The 12,821-nt window shown below is 39.7% G+C and overlaps 1 long non-coding RNA gene and 1 pseudogene across 1 annotated transcript in view; both read right to left on the bottom strand.

Moving 5' to 3' along the window:
- The window catches only part of LOC116648223, a 54,021-nt gene that overhangs the window by 23,120 nt on the left and 18,080 nt on the right, over nt 1-12,821 (bottom strand). The gene's annotated exons all lie outside the window — the stretch shown is intronic.
- On the bottom strand, nt 4,519-4,607 carry LOC116648307 (annotated as a pseudogene).

Here is a 12,821-nt window from a genome sequence, read left to right as displayed (position 1 = left end):
AGAGGAAAGCGGGGGGGGGGGGTGATGGAGGGCAGAGTAGAGGGGGAAGCATTTTTGCTCAAAACTAATAGGGATTAGGTCCAGCTGCATGCAGCCCACCCTGGCCAGTTTCCTGGAATGTGTCATCTTGACCTTAGCAAGCCAATCTTCAATGTTGTCTCTGTGGGATATGGCTTGCTCTGACTGTCAGTGTCCAGGCCTCACCAGCTTAATGCTCCTTTCCCAACGTCCTCTGCCCCACTCCCGTGCACATACACAATCCCCCCCTCCTTCTTACCTGTAGATCCAATGTGGAAATTCAACTAGGCTCGTGGAAAAGTTCTATCAAGAGGGACAGCAGAAACCCTCTGATGGATACAGTATTCTTCCCTATCTGCAGGAGGTATTTGTAAACATGCACTCCCCTCTCTGTTTTTCAGGAAGTGATGCAAGATGTGAATATGTTTCTTTGGTCTACACAGTCTTCCCTGATCTGCCACTGCCAGCCTGATTCATCAGCCTTGCTCATTAATGTGAGCAATGTGAACAGGTGCAATGGTCCAGAGCCACATGACTGAAAGTAGGGGCCCCCACTGGTGCCCACTTGACAGCAGCCGAGGATCCTTCACTTTGACACAGGAATAAAGATAGCTCACTTTTTGGAGACCAAAAATTTGACTGAAATATGGCAAACCATGTTAAAAATGTCATCTGTTTTCAACTACACTGATAACACTGGAATGAAACATACATTCATTGGAATGAAAAGTACTCAGACATTTTAGTCCTAGGGACTCCCTCCCACATCTTTGCTATCTCTTTAATGTGTAGATTCTCAGCTAGCTTGGCCTGAGCTTGCATTTTGGGCAGCTCCTGGTTTTTAGGGATGAGGAACTAACATCTGGAGGAGAAGAGATTGGCTGAAGATCACAGAGCAGGTGAGCAGGAGAATCTGAATTGGGACCCCGATCTCTGACCACTAAATCAGTCCTCTTTCCACTACAGTGTGTTACCACTGGAGAGGAATAAAGGATCTAACTCTGCAGAAGTGGCTTTTCCCCCGAGTAACTTGACAGCAATAATGTTTTCCATTACTGCCAGGCACAAATACTGCTCAGATAGCTCCTTCAGTTTATTACCTTTTTCACTGTGAGTGTACTCGTGTCTTAACTGTCCACATCAGATGCTGATACATAGTAAAATGCCATGGTGCAACCTGAGGTATACCTTTATTCTGACAACATGCATTCTAAGAGGCAGTTTCCAGGCTTACAACAGCCAGATGGTCTCGATTTCCTGGGATGCCGTATCTTCAGTATTCAAAACATTACTACCCTGTATTGTATATCTATCTCCATGTAACTATTTTATATCCACGTGGTAATTTGTTAAAATGATAATGAAGTGGATTAAATCTGTATCTTCATAAAACTTTTCAAGTAAACCCATTCACAAATCAGGAAAATGATCCTTTGTTAAATAAGGAGTTCAAATGTGTGATTTGGGGGAAATGATCAATAATATAACACAATCTTGTTTTCTCCTCTACCTTCAAATTAAATTTAGGCCTTCTCTGTAAAAATGAATCATTGTGCTCCCAAAATCTGACCAGGGAGAAAATGCTATAAGATGGAAGTTTCCAAAGGAATGGTGAAAATAATGTATATTTCAGGTTCTATGGTAGTTTCATGGTGGCAGGAAGAACAAGGCAGAACCTGGGAAGAATTTATTTTAGTATCACTACTGCTAATCAAAATCAAAGATTCCAAAGCTGGTAGACTCCAGGGGATCAGCAGAGTTGTTTTTATTTATTTTTTACCTTTTTAATTTTTTTTTTTTAAGATTTACTTATTTATTTGAGAGAGAGAGAGAAAGAGCACACGTGGAGGGGCAGAGGGAGAGAAGCAGACTCCCCACTGAGTGCAGAGCCCAACATGATGCGGGGGCCCCACTGGACTCTGGGCTCCACTCAGGGCTGGAGGCGGGGCTCAACCTCAGGCGGGACCCCAGGACCCTGAGATCATGACCTGAGTCAAAACCAAGAGTCAGATGTCTAACTGACTGCACCACCCAGGTGCCCCAGCAGAAGTTGTTTATAATTGTGCTTATGAATAAATGTATCACATTTCTCAATACTCTTCTTGTTACAACTCCTGCAGCCATTAAGATTAGATACAACTTCACAAAACAGAAGCAACAAAAACAACACACAATACAATAGCATTTTTAAAAATAAAACAAATAGTATTTTAAACAAAATAACAATATTTGTGGAGTTTAAACCATAAATAATGATTTTTTAAAATAAATTACAGAAATAAGGACGGAGCGTTAAGAGCAGATTATCAGGCAGAAAAATCAGCCAAAATAGTTAAATGACACAATCAACATATATGAACTAATTGACAGAACTCTGTCCTCAATATCCGCAGTACACACATTTCTTGCAAATGCCAATGGAATATTTACTAAAACTCTCTTTATGCTAAGTCATATAGCAAGAGCCAACAATTTCAAAGATTAAAACCATTTAGTGTCTATTTTCTCACCACAATTAGAAAGTTGAAGTAGAAATCAATAATAAAGTATAGAGAGAAAAATCCCTAAATTCTTGGAAATTAAGTGATACACTTCTAAATTCATGGGCCAAAGAATAAATCATAAAAAACTTACAAAATTAATTTGAATTAGGTGATCATGAGAACCACAAAATATAAACACTTGTGGGATGCTGCAATTTATGGCCTTAATTATATATATTGAAAAGAACACAAAACTAAAAATCAGTGATGGAAGCATTCCTCTCTAGAAGTTAGAAAAAGTACAGAAAATTAAATCCAAACATAATAGGGGATAAAAATAATAGCAAAAATTAATAAAATATAAAACAAAAGAAGAATAGAAAAAATAAACAGGGGCTCCTGGATGGCTCAGGCAGAAGAGTGGGTGACTCTTGCTCTCAGGGTCATGAGTTTGAGCCCATGTTGGTTGTAGAGATTACTTAAATAAATAAAACTTAAAAAAAATAAATAAGCAATGCCAAAAGGTGATTCTTTTAAAAAACTAATAAAACAGATAAACCCTTGGCAACACTGATCAATAACAGAAGAAAGAGAAGACACAAATTACCAATATGGAAATGGAAAAGGGCACAGCATTACAGAAATTTGTGCAGAAATTTTAAAGATAATAAAAAGATATTTTAAATAATTTTACACAAAAATGTTTTGAAAATGTAGAAAAAATGAACAAATTCCTAGAAAAACACAACTTGCCACATTGATATAAGCTGAAATAGGAAATTTCAATGGTCCTATAGCTATTAAAAAATGTAATGGATAAGGGTCCATCAACTCATGAATGGATAAAGAAGATGTGGTGTGTGTGTGTATGTGTGTGTGTGTGTGTGTGTGTGTGGTATACACATATACATAATCAATGGAATATTACTGAGCCATAAAAAAGAATGAAATCTTGCCATTTGCAATGACATGGATAGAGCTAGAGTATAATGCTAAGTGAAATAAGTCAGAGAAAGACAAATATCATATGATTTCACTCATATGGGGAATTTAAGAAACAAAACAAACAAATGGAAAAAGAAAGAGAAGAGAGGAAGACCAAGAAGACTCTTAAACATAGAGAATAAACTGATGGTGACCAAAGGGGAAGTGGGTGGGGGGATGGGAGAAATAGGTGATGGGGATTAAGGAGTGCACTTGTGATGAGTACTGAGTGTTGTATGGAAGTGTTGAATCACTATATCTATATTGTTCACCTGAAACTAATATTACACTGTATATTAGCTAACTGGAATTTAAATAAAAATTTAAAAAATAATAAAAATAGGTAGATAGATGATAGATAGATGATAGATAGATAGATAGATGATAGATAAAACATTCTTTTAAAAAGATCTTAAGGGAAAATTTCAGGACAAGATGGTTTCATTGAATTTTTCCAAACTCTTAAGGAGTAAATAAATAAAAATAACCTTATGCAAATTCTTTCAGAGGTTAGTGCAAGAGGAAACACTTCCCAAATCATTTCATGCAGCCAACATAACCTTGATATCAAAAACTAACAATGAAATTATAATAAAGGAAAACCAGGTCATCTCATGTCAAAACATAAGTTGGAAAATTCTAAACAAAATATTAGCAATTTATATCCAGTGACACACACACACATAAAGCTATACTTACCATAAGACTACAAAAATAATTTAACTTCCAAAACTAAACCAATATTTCACAAATCATTCTGGAACAGGTGGATATCCACACACACTATACACAAAATTCAACCCAAAGTGGACTCAAGACCTAAATGTAAGAGTTAAAACTATAAAACTCAAGAGTAAATCTTCGTAAAATTGGCTGTTGGTCAGGACACCTGGGTGGCTCAGTCAGTTAAGCATCTGACCTTGGCTCAGGTCATGATCTCAGGGTCCTAGGATCAAGCCCCGCATCCAGGGAGTCTGCTTCTTCCTCTGTCCTTACCCCTGCTCATGCTTGCTTTCTCTCTCTCTCTCTGACAAATAAATAAAATCTTTAAAAAAAAAATTGGCCATTGGTTTCTTTGATACAAAACTACACTTGATCTTAGCCAAAAGGCCAAGAAGCGATCTTTGATACAAAACTAAAAGTACAAATGAAAAGACAAAAATTGATAAACTGGACTACATCAAAATGTAAAACTTTTGCATCCTATACCATCAAAAAACTGAAAATACAGTCCACAGAATGGGGGAACACTGCAAATCATATATCTGTTAAGAGTCTTATATCTAATACATATAAACAATTATTACACAATAATAAAAATACAGATAGCCCAATTTTAAAATAGGCAAAAGTTCCAAATAGACATGTCTTCAAAAAGACCCACAAGTTCTGGCCAAAGAGCTCAAGGACAGGTGTCATTAGTCATTAAGGCACATCAAGACCATGAATGTATGGACCTAGAGAGTATTATACTAAGTGAAATAAGTCAGACAAAGAAAGGCAAACACTGTATAATTTCACTTATCTGTGGGATCTTAAAAACAAAACAAACGAAGAAACAAAACAAAATAATAAAACAGACTCTTAAGTACAGAGAATAAACTGGTGGTTGCCACAAGGGAAGGAGGGTGGGGAGGTGGGTGAAAGAGATAAAAGGGATTAAGATGGACAAACCTCCGGTCATGAAATAAATCAGTCACAGGGATGACTAATACAGCACAGGGAATACAGTTAATAATATTATAATAACATATGGTGACAGATGGTGACTACATGTATCATGGTGAGCCTTGAGTAATGTATGGAATTGTTGAATCAGTATGTTGTACACCTGAAACTAGTATAATACTGTATGTTAATTTTACATCAATTAAAAAAAAAACAAACATGAGATACCACTTCACATCCTGTAGGATGGTGTATCAGTTTGCTAGGGACCATAATAAAGGACCCCTGACTGGGTGGCTTATACACAGAAATGTATTTTCTCACAATTCTAGAGACTACAAGTCCAAGATCAAGGAGCCAGCATGCTTGGTTTCTTCTAAGACCTCTCTCCTGGGCTTGTAGATGGCCTTCGTCTTTCTGTCTTCACATGGTCTTCCCTCTGTACCTCTCTGTGTCCAAATTTCCTCTTCTTATAAGAAAACCAGTCATATTGGATTAGGACCCACCCTTATGACCTTATTTTTATTTAATGACCTCTTTAAAGCCCCTCTCTCCAAATACAGTCATATTCTGAGGTACTGGAGATTAGGATTTCAATATATGAATTTGGCAGGGGGAGACATCATTCGGTCCATAACAGATGGCTGGCATCAGAAGAATGATAACCAGCATGGTGAAGATGTGGAGAAATTGGAACCCTCATACATTGCTGTTGGAAATGTAAAATGGCGCAGCTGCTTTGATAAATAGTTTGGCCATTCCTCAAAAAACTAAATTTGAGAGTTATCATAAAATCCGGCAGTTGCACTCCCAGGTATATACCTAAGAGAATTAAAAACGTAAGACCATTCAAAACTTCTACATGAGTATTCATAGCAGCACTATTCATAGGAATCAAAATGTCTACCACCTAATGAATGGATAAATGAAATGGGGTATGTCTATACAATGAATTATTATTCAGCAATAAACTAAAGGAATTAAAAGTAAAAGGAATAAAGTAATGATGCGTGCTACAATATGGATGATCCTTGAAAACATTATGCTAAATGAAAGAAGTTAGTCATAAAAGATCACATACTGGATGATTCCATTTATATGAAATGTCCATAATAGTCAAATCTACTGGGACATAGAGTATATTAGTGGTTGCTTAAGGATAGAGGACTTTGTGAGTATTCACCTAACTGTACTCCTATGATTTATACACTTTTATACATTTTATGCTTCAATAAAAATGTTTATTGAAAGAAAAGTTGTGTAAATAAATAAAATATAAATATTGCTCAAAAAAATTATGTTTCTATGTATATATACATGTACAAGGTTCTGTGCATGGGAGCACACAAAGGTGAATCAGACACCATTTCTCCTCTCAAGGAGATCATGATCTATTACTTTAAAACCAGACCAGGGTATAAGAAACCTAGCTGAAAAGACAGAAACCTTGATGGGGGTCTGAGAATCCAACTGGAAAGATAAAACCTGGATGCAAGATTACACTGCCATTTCCTAGAAGCTCTTCTTTGGCACACAAACTAAAAAACAACCAGTGTGCTCCACATGACCTTCAGAGAAGCACCTGCCAGGTGGAGGCTTATTCCTAGACAAAAGGTCATGGCCTTGAATTTGAGGCTGGATCATGCAAATGCTCCAACAAACTCATAACACTGCTTCCCTCTAGGGAGAGCCCTGGGAGCTTGGCAATCCCTAAGAATCCCACAAATCAGGAAGGATCTTGGAGGTCATCTGGTTCACCCTTTCAGAAGGGGAAGCTGAGGAAGAAACCTGGGGAGGGTCACAAGCCCATCACTGGTACTACATTATAGTTGTCTTCTTCTCTTGGACACATTTTCCATTTGGAATAAGCCATAGTCATTATAAAGTTGAAGAACAATATGGCAATGAATTCAACTCATATCTGTGGTTAAAAGAAACGGCCTATTTGATGTTTTATGTTTCAATTTTCTGTGCACTAATAAAAGTGCATAACTACAGAGAGACTCTATATTGCTATATGTGGGCATAATAGAGATTTATAGTTGTGAGGGAAATACTTAGATTCTCTGACACAGAAAAGCCCAGCCATTAAAATAGCATCAGTAAAATCGAACAAAGGGAAAAAAAAAAAAAAAAAAGTCCCCAGCAAAAATTGAGATATTTCTGAATTTATTTATTTATTTTTCTAATTCTTTAATCCAGGACACTGGGAATACATTTATGAAAACTTGTACCATTTCATGTTCTCCTTTCATCGCCTTGCTAGTGCTTTCCAGGGACACAAAATTGTGTGACTAAATTTGCACTCTGGTGCTCCTGAATCTAGAGATTTTCCACACCGGAACCAGGGCTGGCTAAACTTAATAGGTTATTACTGACAGAGTGGAGAGTGATGGCCAGGTTTTACTCTGCTCCTGAGTCTACAGATGGGTTTCTCGACCTTGAGCTCTGCTAACTGGATAGTGGACTAGATAATTCTTCGTGTGGAACTGACCTGTGTAGGATGTTTAGCAGCATCCCTGGCCTCTACCTACTAAATGCCAATAGCACTCAACCCCCAGTCGTGACAACCAAAAATGTCTCTAGACATTGGCCAATACCCCTTGGGGGCAAAGCCACCCAGTGTTGAGGTCCCTGGTCTAAAGTATAAACATGTGGTTGAGATTTGACTTCCACTCATGAAGTACCCAAGTGACATTGAAAGAAAGGGATAGTAATAAAATAAGCATTAAGAGATACCATTTGCTTAGTGCCTATTATATAAAAAGCCCTTTGTGAAGTGCTTCACGTACATTATCTTATTTTATCCCCAAGATACCCTGAGAGGTAGTAGATCAGTCAATGCTCCTGGCTGCTACAACAGTACATTCTAGGTGGTTTAAACAAAAGTGGAATTTAATTTATGATATTAGGTAGCTCACTGAAGCTCCAGGCAGGCCAGAAGGTCAAGTTGGAGCTGGGCAGCTGGGAACCATGCCCAAGCCACACTGCAAGAAAGCTCCAACAGTGACCCCAGTGCAATCTCCCTGGGCAAAGGTACCTACCGCACCATGACACACCACAGCAGCTGTACCCACTGATGCTGGGCTGGGACAAGAATAATGTGGCCTCTGTGAGCAAAAGTCACCAGTCTCCAGGAAACTCATTTTTCCTGAAGCCCTTTTCTTCATGAGTATACTTTGAATTCTGCATGTCTATCTGACGATTTCATTGGCAGAGCCTATTTCCCATGCCTGCACCAGAACCATGAGGAAAGCTGGGATAATGAGTTTCTCAGGGTATTAGGAATTAGGGAAATTCTCAAGATGTGTGTCCGAAAGCCCATGAGTGACTACAAGGCACATTAAGTGACTACGCTCCAGGTAGATGCCCATTTTGTAGATGAGGAAACAAACTCAGAGAGTTTAAGTAACCTGCCTAAACTCATTCCTACCATGTAAACTCAAACATAAGTTCTCCTATTCTTTAGCCAATACTCTTTCCCATGGAATAGTAACAGCTCAAGAAAATGTGTAAGTCCCTACCTGTCCAACCCCTGTCCTTGAGTACAGCTTCCTAGGAGGTCGCTAGACTGAGATGCTATGAGATTGTGCCCAATCTAGATTTTTGTCAGCCAGAGCAAAATCATCACTAGTTAGTACCCTCCTAAATGCCTCACGGGGACTGTAACGCAGAACACATACGCTGTGGTGGAACGGGTGGCTCCCAGAGAAATGGGGATGGGTTCTGTCTACTTCCTGTGCTTGTGGCCTTCGGAGAAGTTCTCTCTTCTCGTGTCTGGGGAAAAAAAGGGACCAGTAAGGCTGCCCAACTGTGGTGGGCAACCTCTACCTCCTCCTGGTATTCACACCTGGTATAACACTTCCCTGGAGTATGGACTCGACCTAGCGACTCACTCCTAAGGAATTAATGTAGCAAAGGTAAGAAAGGCCACTTCTAAGATTAAGATACAAAAAGACTGATTTCTTTTTTTTTTTTTAAGATTTTATTTATTTATTTGAGAGAGAGAGTGAGAGAGAGAGAGAGCACAAGAGGGGGTAGTGGGAGAGGGAGAAGCAGACTCCCCACTGAGCAGGGAGCCCGATGCGGGGCTCCATCCCGGGACTCCAGGATCATGACCTGAGCCAACGGCAGTCGCTTAACCAACTGAGCCACCCAGGCGCCCCCAAAAAGACTGATTTCTGTCTTGAGTACTCTTTCTCTCTCCCCCTTGCTCTCTCACTTTCTCTGTCTTGCTTTCCCTGAGGGAATCCAGCTGCCATGTTGTCAAGATACCCTCTGGAGGAGCCACATGGAAAGGAACTGAGAGCAACCTCCAGCCAACAGCCAGTGAGGAATGGATGCCCTTCTCCCTCCTCTTACTCCTCAGAGGTATGTGGCATGCACAAATTACTACCTGATTGTTCTCTGATTTATATATGTGCTAGATTGGAAGTTCCTTGAGGGAGTGTCCTATACTTGTACCCCTCCATGTCTCCCCACTAGTATTTGGCAAAGTACTGGGTGCATGGAGCTTCAGAGAATATTTTGGAACAAATGAATGCCAATGAGCCTTATAAGAAATACTCTTGGTCAAACTCAAATCCTTCCTTCCTTCCTTCCTTCCTTCTTTCCCCCCTTCCTTCTTTCCTTTCAGAAAACGTTTACTGAGCTCGTACATGTACTCATCACTCTACAGAGACTAGGGAATAGAAAGATGAATCAGACATAGTTTCTGCTCCCACATTGCATTAATTTTCAATACTGCTGTAACAAATTACCACCAAGTTGATAGCTTAAACAATATAAATTAACCCTATCATTCTGGTGTAGTTCGGAAGTCTGATACAGGTCTCAGTTGGCTAAAATCAAGGTTTGGGCAGGGAAACTTTTGGCTTTTCTAACTTCTAATGGCTGCCTACACTCCTTGGTCCCATCTTCACAGCCAGCCATGGCAGACTGAGTCCTTCTTGGTCACCACTTGAGGGGATCTTTTTTAATCCCCTCATGAAGAATGCTACAATATTTTACTCTAATAACTTCCCAAATTCAAATATTTGATCTTTTTAATTCACTAGAATCAGAGCATCCACATCTATGCAGGGTGCTCATATGTTGCTAGGTTAAGTTTTGCACATTCAGTGAATTGGCCCAGTATCAGGCTCCTAAGCACTCAGACTTTCTACACATGCTTAGACTACTTTGATTCAGTAACAGCAAAGAAAAAGCAATCTAGAGGAGCTTGGGTTAGGCTAATGTCACCTCTATTTCATAAATATCTCTCTCTCTCTCTCTCTCCCCGCCTCTCTCATATTCAATTGAAAGCTATATTGGTGCAGCAAAAAAAGCTAGACTTTTGTATTCATAGTCTGGGTCTCATCCCTACCACCTACTAGCTATGTGCGATCTAAGGTAGCATCCTCTCTTGTCAGAGGAGGTCAGAAATCCTCGTGGCAACTGGTTACTATGATGGTTAAAGTAGATCATAGATAGAAAACGCACCCACAGTGCAGGCACATGGTGAGCACCTTCTAAATGGCAGCTACTATCACTATTGATTACTTTGCTTCTGTGGTGCTGTAGATCCTAATGAAACCACCCCATCACTCAGTGCTCAGTAGGGAGGGATGTGACAGGGCCACCAAAGAACACCAAGGACTCTAGATGTTGTTTTCCAAAAGTAAAGACTTCGAGCAAGGCAAAATCTGGCAGAAACATTATGATAGGGGATGGGCTTTCTGCCTCCATCACCCTGCCCCACCTCCAAAATTAAAGATGCCTCCTGAGCGAAGCAACCGGGTGGGTGTGGGGTGGAAAAGCGACAGTGAGGAGGTCAGTGAGGTTCAGAGGATAAGATCAGAAGGGGCCAAATGGGCAGGAGAGAAGTTAGTAGGAGCCACATGAGTTGTGGGTCAATCAGCACCTGAGTGAAAGCCATCTCCAGATTAAGGGGCCCTAAACATTCCCTAGTTAATGTTTCCAAAGATGCCTGGGCCCATTAAAATGTCCACGTGGAGGCAACAAGAGGTGTATGGCCACAATACCTGAAAACACGGAGCTGTGTATCTGGGGGACAGGGCTATGCATGTCCTAGGCAGACAGTTACTTGTAAGAGAAAAATCATTTCTTGTAAGAGAAAAATCATTTCTTGTAAGAGAAAAATCATTTCTCAGTGATGATGGCTTTTTCCACTCCACGACTGGGCCAGAAAAACTGGAATTAACCCAGTTCATAACTGCAAAACTTAAAAGAAACAAACAAAACAAAACAAAACAAAACTATTTTCTTAAGCCGCAGTCTTTCTGAGTCTTAGCTGTGACCTTAGAAAAGGAACATAACCTCCATGGGCCTTAATTTCTGCATGTGAGAATGGAGGGTTGGAGATAGGTGATCTGTCCATCTCTGAAATAATTCTGGTGGTAGTCATAATCTTTACATGACTTGGGTTTCTATGTGTGATCTTAAAGTCTTTCTAATAGCCCCATTTCCCACTGAGGAGACTGAGGGTCAAAGATAATAAGGAACCTGAGAAACCCAGACAACTTGAAAATGGCCGAACTTCTGCACAGCAAAGGAAACAGTCAACAAAACAAAGAGGCAACCCACAGAATGGGAGAAGATATTTGCAAATGACACTACAGATAAAGGGCTGGTATCCAAGACCTATAAAGAACTTCTCAAACTCAACACCCAAAAAACAATCAAGTCAAAAAATGGGCAGAAGATATGAAAAGATACTTATCTGAAGAAGACATACAAATGGCTAACAGACACATGAAAAAATGTTCATCATCATTAGCCATCAGGGAAATTCAAATCAAAACCACATTGAGATACCACCTTACACCAGTTAGAATGGCAAAAATGGACAGGGAAAGAAACAACAAATGTTGGAGAGGTTGTGGAGAAAGGGGAACCCTCTTACACTGTTGGTGGGAATGCAAGTTGGTACAGCCACTTTGGAAAAGAGTGTGGAGGTGCCTCAAAAAATTAAAAATAGAGCTACCCTATGACCCAGCAATTGCATTCCTGGGTATTTACCCCCAAAGACACAGATGTAGTGAAAAGAAGGGCCATATGCACCCCAATGTTCATAGCAGCAATGTCTGCAATAGCCAAACTGTGGAGAGAGCTGAGATGCCCTTCAACAGATGAATGGATAAAGAAGATGTGGTCCATATATACAATGGAATATTACTCAGCCATCAGAAAGGATGAATACCCAACTTTTACATCAACTTGGATGGGACTGGAGGAGATTATGCTAAGTGAAATAAGTCAAGCAGAGAAAGTCAATTATCATATGGTTTCACTTATTTATGGAACATAAGGAATAGCATGGAGGACATTAGGAGAGGGAAGGAAAAAATGAAGGGGGGGCGGGAATCAGAGGGAGAGATGAACCATGAGAGACTATGGACTCTGAGAAACAAACAGGGTTTTAGAGGGGAGGGGGTGGGGGGAATGGGTTAGCCCGGTGATTCGTATTAAGGAGGGCACGTACTGCATGGAGCACTGGGTGTTATACGAAAAAAATGGAATGTGGATCACCACATCAAAAACTAATGATGTATTGTATGGTGAGTAACATAACATAATAAAATTTAAAAAAAAAAGAAAAGAAAGAAAATGGCAGAACTGCGACTTGAGAAGAGACCTGTCTGACTCCAAAGCTCTGGTCTTTTCACC

This window comes from Phoca vitulina, unplaced genomic scaffold, assembly GCF_004348235.1.
Source record: "Phoca vitulina isolate PV1807 unplaced genomic scaffold, GSC_HSeal_1.0 scaffold42, whole genome shotgun sequence".
NCBI classification, from domain to species: Eukaryota; Metazoa; Chordata; class Mammalia; order Carnivora; family Phocidae; genus Phoca; species Phoca vitulina.
The sequence above is the reverse complement of the archived record's forward strand: the minus strand, read 5'-3'. Positions and strand labels throughout refer to the sequence as shown.